This window comes from Tachyglossus aculeatus, chromosome 5 (assembly GCF_015852505.1).
Source record: "Tachyglossus aculeatus isolate mTacAcu1 chromosome 5, mTacAcu1.pri, whole genome shotgun sequence".
NCBI lineage: Eukaryota > Metazoa > Chordata > Mammalia > Monotremata > Tachyglossidae > Tachyglossus > Tachyglossus aculeatus.
In genome coordinates, this window is record NC_052070.1 from 11,633,152 (window position 1) to 11,641,786 (window position 8,635).

An 8,635-nucleotide genomic window follows, 5' to 3' on the forward strand; every position below is an offset into this window, starting at 1 on the left:
AGGCAAAAAGAAATAAAGTGACTTGCCCAAGGTCAAACAACAAACACAAGCCAGGACTGGGATTAGAACTCACATCCTTCTGACCCCCAGGCCCTTATTCTTTCCATTAGGCCATGCTGTTTCACTTCAGCATTTCCATATCCCTTAAATAATAATGGCATTTATTATTATTATTATTATTATATACAATATATTATCATATATTACATATATTATCAATCAATCAATCAATCAATCATATTTATTGAGCGCTTACTGTGTGCAGAGCACTGTACTAAGTGCTTGGGAAGTACAAGTTGGCAACATATATAGTCCCTACCCAACAGTGGGCTCACAGTCTAGAAAGTGGGCTCACAGTCTAGAATATATATTGTATGATATATTATTAGTAGTAGTAGTAGTGTTTATTAAACACCCTCATTCCCGCTAGCACTTATGTACATGTTGTTGTTTTCCTCACCTGTAATTCATTTTAGCATCTATTTCCCCTACTAGATTGTAAGTTTTTTGAGGGCAAGGATCACATCAACTAACTGGAATTGTACTTACCCCATGACTTAATGGAGAGCTCTGCATAGAGTAATACCTCTCTGAGCTTGTTTCATGTTTTTGGCTTTCTATTTTCCTTTTTATTTTAGCTGGCAGATCACCAAGCTTTCTTGAATCTGACCTTAGAGATGTAACTTTGGAATCCTGGTCTGAAAGGTTTGGTATAATCTTGTTTCTAAGTGAAACAATCTGCCTGAAAATTCCCTGAGTGAGATTTATGAGGGAGAGCATTTCTTTGAATTGCTTGTTTGTCTCTAATCCAGTCACCCGGCTGACGCCAAAAGATCTCATAACTTTTCCTTTCCCTCCAAATGACATCTTTGCTTCGGTTCCTTCTTTCCTAAGCCTATTTTTGTGCAACCGCTGGAAGGTTGGCAGGTTTCTAAACTGAAGAGGTTGAATTCGCGAGAAGAAATCCAATCACTTTGCAATGGAACTGAGGGAGTGGAACTGACCCTTTTCGAAAAAAAACTAGATTTCCACTCTGGACACAACTTCAGGCAGAAGAGAGGGAACTGATCAAGGTATTAAATATCTTTGACCAACTGTAAAAGTCACATGGACTTCTGGTCCAATCGAGGGGTGGTCAAACCTGTGGGCTTGCGAGTCCACTTGTATAATGTCTTGTCTTACGCCGTTGAGTCGTGTCCGACCCATAGCGACTATGGACACATCTCTCCCAGATCGCCCCACTCTCCATCCGCAGTCATCCTGGTAGCGTATCCATAGAGTTTTCTTGGTAATAATCAATTGCCTCCATCCGTGCTGTAAACCTGAATCTCCTCCCTCGACTCTCTCCCAGGCCGCTGCTGCCCGGCACAGGTGAGTTTTGACTTGTAGCAGATTGCCTTCCACTCGCTAGCCACTGCTCAAGCTAGGAATGGAATGGATAGGCCTCTGCTTGACTCTCCTTCCCCTAGTCAAGACTGGTAGAGTACTGGAAACTCTCCAGTTGCAACTCTGAGAGGGGACTTGTACAATAATAATCACAATAATGATGACATTTGTTAAACCTTTACTAGGTGTCAAGCACTGGTCTAAGCTCTGGAGTAGATACAAGCTCCTCAGGTTGAACACAGTCCCCGTCCTACACGGGGCTCACGTCTTAATCCCCATTTTACAGATGAGGTAACTGAGGTCCAGAGCAATGAAGTGACTTGCCCAAGGTCACATAGCAGACAAGTGACGGAGTCAGAATTAGAATCCAAGGCTTTCAGATTCCCAGGCCCGTGCTCTATTCACTAGGAGATGCTGCTTCTCTACTTACATTTTCCAACCTTCTTATATGGGATTGAGGCAACCTCTTTTCTTGAACTGAAAATGTGGCTGGTTTAGTAAGTCACATAACCAATGAGTAGAATCTAATAACTGTTTTTTTTTCCTTTTTTCCCAGCTGCTCCCAGTTTTGCGCCACGATACAGCATGGTATAGTGGATAAAGCATGGGCCTGAGAGTCAAAAGCCCATGGATTCTAACCCTAGCTCCGCCACTTGTCTGCTGTATGACCTTGAGCAAGTCACTTCACTTCTTTGTGCCTCAGTTACCTCATCTGTAAACTGGAGATTGAGACCGTGAGCCCCATGTGGGACAGGGATTGTTTCCAACCCAATTTGCTTGTGCCCACCCCAGCACGTAGTACAGTGCCTGGCACTTAGTAAGCCCTTAAAAAATATAGTTATCATTGCTATTATTATTATTATTATTATTATTATTACTCTGCATGTGTGTGTGTGTGTGTGTGTGTGTGTGTGTGTGTGTGTGTGTGTTTTCCAGCTCACCAGTCCTACCATCTCTGCTGACTTTTATTTGGGTATTTTTTGGGAGGGCAGCATGGCTCAGTGGAAGGAGCCTGGGCTTTGGAGTCAGAGGTCATGGGTTCAAATCCTGGCTCCGCCACTTGTCTGCTGTGTGACTTTGGGCAAGTCACTTAAATTCTCTGTGCGTCAGTTACATCATCTGTAAAACGGGGATTAAGACTGTGAACCCCCTGTGGCACTACCTGATCACCTTGTATCTACCCCAGCACTTAGAACAGTGCTTTGCACATAGTAAGCGCTTAATAAATGCTATTATTATTATTATTATTATTATTATTATTATTATTATTATTATTATGTCTGACAACCTTGGGTTTCAGGGAAGTTGTTAGATCTACTATCCAGCATGTTTTGGGATTCCTCAGTTGGAGCATGCCCTTAGCATGGAGTCTTCTCTTTGGCTAGAGGATGCCAAAGATGAGTGGACAAGGAAACCGACCCTGAGAGAAGAAAAAACCAGGTTCTCTCCTGGATTGTTTTTTGTCAGTGATTTCTCTCAGGGTGTAGCCTTTCAAGGTTGAGAAGATTCAATCATTTTAGACATCTGCACAGGACATGAATCGACAAAGCTTCCTATACAGTTAGGGCCTCAGAGAACTTTGCATGTAAAGTATTAAAGTATTAACCATATGCCTGCAAGCCGAGAGGAGCTCTTTAACTTTTACAATCTGGATATGAGACCTGTTTCAATGAAATACATCATGAATTTTGTGCAGTGATTCTCCAAGATTAACTATTTATTTTATGGTATTTGTTAGGCCATACTGCTTCTTTGGTACTTGCTCTTAGCTAGGCAGGGAAAGATTTTTTCAGTGGGACTTTTATGCTTGGAGATGTTATTTCTCTCTATTTCTCCCAGTGACTGAGGCACCACAAATGTGTAGGCTTTTGGTAGTTATCGGTGCATCCAAGGTGCAGTGCGCCCTAGCAGTAAGGCTTAGTGGAAAGAGCCCGGGCCTAGGGAGTCAGAGAACGTAGATTCTCAATTCTGCTCTGCCATTTGTCCACTGTGTGACCTTGAACAGGTCACTTCACTTCTCTAGGCCTCAGTCACCTCATCTGGAAAATGGGGATTAAAGCTACGAGCCCCCCGTGGGACTTGGACTGTGTCTCCAACCTGACTGTCTTGTATCTACTCCAGCACTTAGTACAGAGTCTGACACACATAGTAAGCACTTAACAAATAGAGTTAAAAAAAGGCTTTGTCCTGAATACCACCCCCTGTTGAGTTGTGTCCTACAACTTTTGACCCACTCCATTCAGAATCCTTGATTTCCCCTGCCGGGAACAAGAAAGGGGCATGAAGGGGAGAAATAAGGAGACAACCTTTATTTCCTTTACTTCTAGACTGTGAGCCCGCTGTTGGGTAGGGACCGTCTGTATATGTTGCCAACTTATACTTCCCAAGCGCTTAGTACAGTGCTCTGCACACAGTAAGCACTCAATAAAAACGATTGAATGAATGAATGAACCTTTCATTTGTCAGGATTAGTATCCAGTTTCTCTGACTAATCTTGTTGTCTCTGGAGAATTTAGGGTTGGAATTCGTCATTTCCTAGCTGCCTGCCTTTTGCTTTGAAATACAGGTAAATCCAAAGCTTGACACTCTATTTGTGTCAAGGGGAGTTCACTCATTCATTCATTCAGTCGTATTTGTTGAGCTCTTACCGTGTGCAGTGCACTGTACAGCTGTCATTTTCTGGTGGTTATTGCTAGATTTGGAAGAGAGGGAATGTTGGGCAGAAGTGAAAATGGATTCATTCTCCAATCATTCACTCAGAGTAAAATTTTCATAAACACCTGTGATCAAAGTGTGGGGAGCCTGTCCCCAGGTTTTAAATTACTCCAATCAAAATTTGGTGATTGTGAAGCAACCAGGTCAAAATGAGGAAGCAGCTTGGCCCAGAATAAAGAGCATGGACCTGGGAATCTGAGGACCTGGGTTCTAATTCCAGCTCCACCACTGATCTGCTGTGGGTCCTGGAACAAACCCCTTTACTTCTCTGTGCCTCAGTTACCTCATCTGCAAAATGGGGATGAAGACTGTGAGCCCCATTTGGGACATGAACTTTGTCTAACCTATCTTGTATCTACTCCAAATCTTAGTACATATCGTAAACACTTAGCAAACACCATTTTAAAAAGACCCCCTGGCTCAGAATGATCTCTTTCATTTCATGCTGCTACAGCAAACTGCTTCATTCATTCATTCAATCATATTAATTGAGCATTTACTGTGCAGAGTACCATGCTAATAATAACAATTATGGTATTTGTTAAGCATTTACTATGCACCAAGCACTGTTCTAAGTGCTGGGGTAGATACAGGGTAATCAAGTTGTCCCACATGAGACCCACACTTTTAATCCCGATTTTACAGAGAGGTAACTGAGGCCCAGAGAAGTGAAGTGACTTGCCCAAAGTCACACAGCAGACAAGTGGCGGGGTTGATATTAGAACCCACCTCCTCTGACTCCCAAGCCTGTGCTCTTTCCACAAAGCCACATTGCTTCTTGTATCTACCCCAGAGCTTAGTACAGTGCCTGGCTCTTGGGAGAGTACAAAGTAACAATAAACAGAAACATACCCTGCCCAAAGTGAGCTTATGGTTTAGAGGGGGAGACAGACATTAATAAAAATAAATAAATGAAAGCTAAGGACATAATTGTTGTGGGGTTGGAGGGGTGAATAAAAGGAGCAAGTCAGGGTGATGCAGATGGGAGTGGGAGAAGAGGAAAGGAGGGCTTATTCAGGGAAGGCTTCTTGGAGGAGATGTGAATAAAGTTTTGAAGGGGGAGAGAATATTTGTCTGCTTCTCGAAGAGAGAATAATGAAAGGGGCTTTCAAGTTTTCTGGTTGGAAATACCTTCACTTCCGTTTGTTCGGAAAAACATCTTTTTAAAATGGTATTTGTTAAGTATTTACTACAGTACCAGCAAACAAGTGACAGAGTTGGGATTAGAACTCAGGTCCTCTGACCGATCTTGTTGTCTCTGGGGAATTTAGGTTTGGAATTCATCGTTTCCTGGCTGCCTGCCTTTGGCTTTGAAGTACAGGCTAAGTCCAAATCTTGACACTCTCTTTGTGTTAAGTGTAATTCACTCATTCATTCATTCAATCGTATTTATTGAGCACTTACTGTGTGCAGAGCACTGTACTAAGCGCTTTGGAGAGTACAATGCAACAATAAACAGACACATTCCCTGCCCACAATGAGTTTACAGTCTAGAGACAGACATTAATAGAAATAAATTACAGATCGAATAATAATAATTGTGGTATTTGTTAAGCACTTACTTTGTACCAGGCACTATACTAAGCGCTGGGGTGAATACTACCAAATCGGGTTGGACGAAGTCCCTGTCCCATACTGGGCTCAGAGTCTCAATCCCTGTTTTACAGATGAGGTAACTGAGGCCCAGAGAAGTGAAGTAACTGCCCAAGGTCACACAGCAGACAGGTAGTGGGGCTGGGATTAGAACCCATGACCTTCTGACTCCCAGGCATGTGCTCTATCCTCTATGCAGAGTCTGCCAGTAATTGTGTGTGTATACTTCCCAAGCGCTTAGTACAGTGCTCTGCACACAGTAAACGCTCAATAAATACGATTGAATGAATGTGTGTGTGTGTGTGTGTGTGTCTGAGAGAGAGACAGGGAGAGCGAGAGAGGGAAAGTTGGTAGTACAGCTAATTCTCATTATTTTTTTATTAACCATCAACAGATTCCATTGTTTCGGTGGTAAGAGTTTTTTCTAAAGAAACAAAGCCCGTATTTGCATTCAGTAACACTGATTGACTTGCTGCTTTCATCTTTCAATTGCATTGATTTCTCCAGTCACAACCACCCTGCCTCCCCCATGGAGACCCAGCTTACTCTCTGGGTCCCTGCCATGTACCCAGCAGTTTAAGGGAGTCTAATTCTTTTAAGGTGTGGCAAACACAGAAAGAAACCTCGGTGCCAATGGCTTGAGTAACAAATCCAAACGGTGAACAAAAGCAGATGCTAAAACAGTTTAGCTTTTTTTGTTTTTTTTCCAATCCTTCTTTCCTTTGTTTTCACCTGCCATCCTCCACCCTAGGTCCAGTGACTGGGCTCAAACACAAGTAAATTAACCACCTTAGGAGGAATGAGAATAATAGATTAAACCCAGCCATAGATACAAGAAAATCAGGTTGGACACAGCGCCTGCCCACCAAAGACTCACATTCTAAGAAAGAAGATCAGGGAGTTGAATCTCCATTTTACAGAGGAGGAAACTGAGGCACAAGGTCACACAGCAAGCATGGGATAGGTCCTCTGAAGTAACTAATGATTTATAAAATATTTACTATTCTATTTATTTTGTTAATAATGTGCATCTAGCTTTATTTTTATTTATTCTGATGACCTGACACCTGTCCACATGGTTTGGTTTGTTGTCAGTCTCCCCCTTCTAGACTGTGAGCCTGCTGTTGGGTAGGGACCGTCTCTATATGTTGCCAACTTGTACTTCCCAAGCACTTAGTACAGTGCTCTGCACACAGTAAGCGCTCAATAAATACAATTGAATGAGTGAATGAATGAATAAAAAAAGATGTAATCATCACAGTTTTGGGAAAGTGGTTTTGGTATTGAACTCAACTTTGCTTTTAACAAAGCCCATATTTCTTGAGTGGGTTGACATTGGTCCTTTACAACTCCCTCTTTAACCCCCCCAACCTTCTCTATCTCTTGCCCCTAATGACCTTTCCACCCATTTCGTTGAAAAATTTGAAACCATCTGGCATGATCTCCCTAAAATCTCTCCAGTCCTCCACTCCTCCTACCCTCTTTGACTGTCCCATCTTTCCTAGCAGTATCTCAGAACTCCTGCCTCCCCTCAAAATCTCCACCACCCTTTGCTTCCAACCCCATTCCTTCTCACCTTATTAAAACACTTGCCCTTTCCCTTCTTCCCACCCTGACTACCATCTTCGACCAATTATTCTTCAGTGGCTCCAGCCCATGTTTTGAAACATGCCGTTGTATCACCTAGCCTAAAAAGAACTTCTTCCAGCATTACCCCATCTTGCTTTACTAACTCTTCTTTTTTTGTCTGGGAATGGGGGGAACGGGAGGGGCGGTTGTGGTATTTGTTAAGCACTTACTTTATGCTAGACACTGTACTATGCACTGAAATAGATACAAGATAATCATATTGGACCCAGTCCATGTCCCCCATGGGGCTCATAGTTTTAATCCCTTTTTTACAGATGAGGTAACTGAGATGCAGAGAAATAAAGTGACTTTCCCAAGGCCACACAGCAGATGAGTAGTGGATCCAGGATTAGAACTCAGGTCCTCCGACTCCAAGGCCTGTGTTCTTTCCATTAGGCCTTGCTGCTTTACACCTCCCCTAGTGAGTTTCTTACACTGGTTTTCTCCACTTCCTTACCTCCATTTCTTTCCTTGACCTCCTACTTCTGACTTCCACCCCTTTCACTTAATGGAAACTGATCTCTCTAAAATCACCAGTAATCCCTTTCTCGCCGAATGCAACAACCTCTGCTCTATCCCAATCCTCCTCATCCTCTATTACAGTGTTCTGCACACAGTAAGCACTCGGTAAATATAATCAAATGAAATACGATTGACTATACCTGGAAGTAATACAGTAGAATTCTGTTGTATTGGACTCTCCCAAGCACTTAGTACAGTGTGCTCAATAAATACCATTGATTGATTAATTGGACCGCCCTCTTCTCTAGAATAATAATAATAATAATGCCATTTATTAAGCGCTCACAATGTGCAAAGCACAGTACTAAATGCTGGGGAGGTTACAAGGCGATCAGGTTGTCCCATGGGGGGCTCACAGTCAATCCCCATTTTACAGATGAGGTAACTGAGGCACAGAGAAGTGAAGTGACTCCCCAAAGCCACACAGCTGACAATTGGCGGAGCCGGGATTTGAACCCATGATCACTGACTCCAAAGCCTGTGCTCTTTCCACTTAGCCACGCTGCTTCTAACCTTGTCTTCACTGACACCATCCACTCCTGGTCTATCTATTCTATCTCTATGACCACTCCTTCTCAGTGTTATTCACAGGTTCTACCTTTCCCTCCCACCCCCAAACTGTGGGGGTCCCTCAAGTCACAGGTTTTGGTCCCCTTCTATTCTCCATCTGCACCCACTCCCTTGAAGAACTCATTCGCTCCCTTGGCTTCAACAAACATCTCTATGCAGACAATTCCCAAATCTACCCCTTACCTCTCTCCTTTCTTGTTGTCTCACATCTTCTCCTGCT

The 8,635-nt window shown here is 42.9% G+C and overlaps 1 non-coding gene across 1 annotated transcript; it reads right to left on the reverse strand.

Moving 5' to 3' along the window:
* Positions 1-1,381: 1,381 nt before the first annotated feature.
* LOC119929065 lies at positions 1,382-1,519 on the reverse strand. The gene has a single exon (XR_005451209.1). It is a non-coding gene; the product is annotated as a small nucleolar RNA SNORA7 (small nucleolar RNA).
* Positions 1,520-8,635: the final 7,116 nt, after the last annotated feature.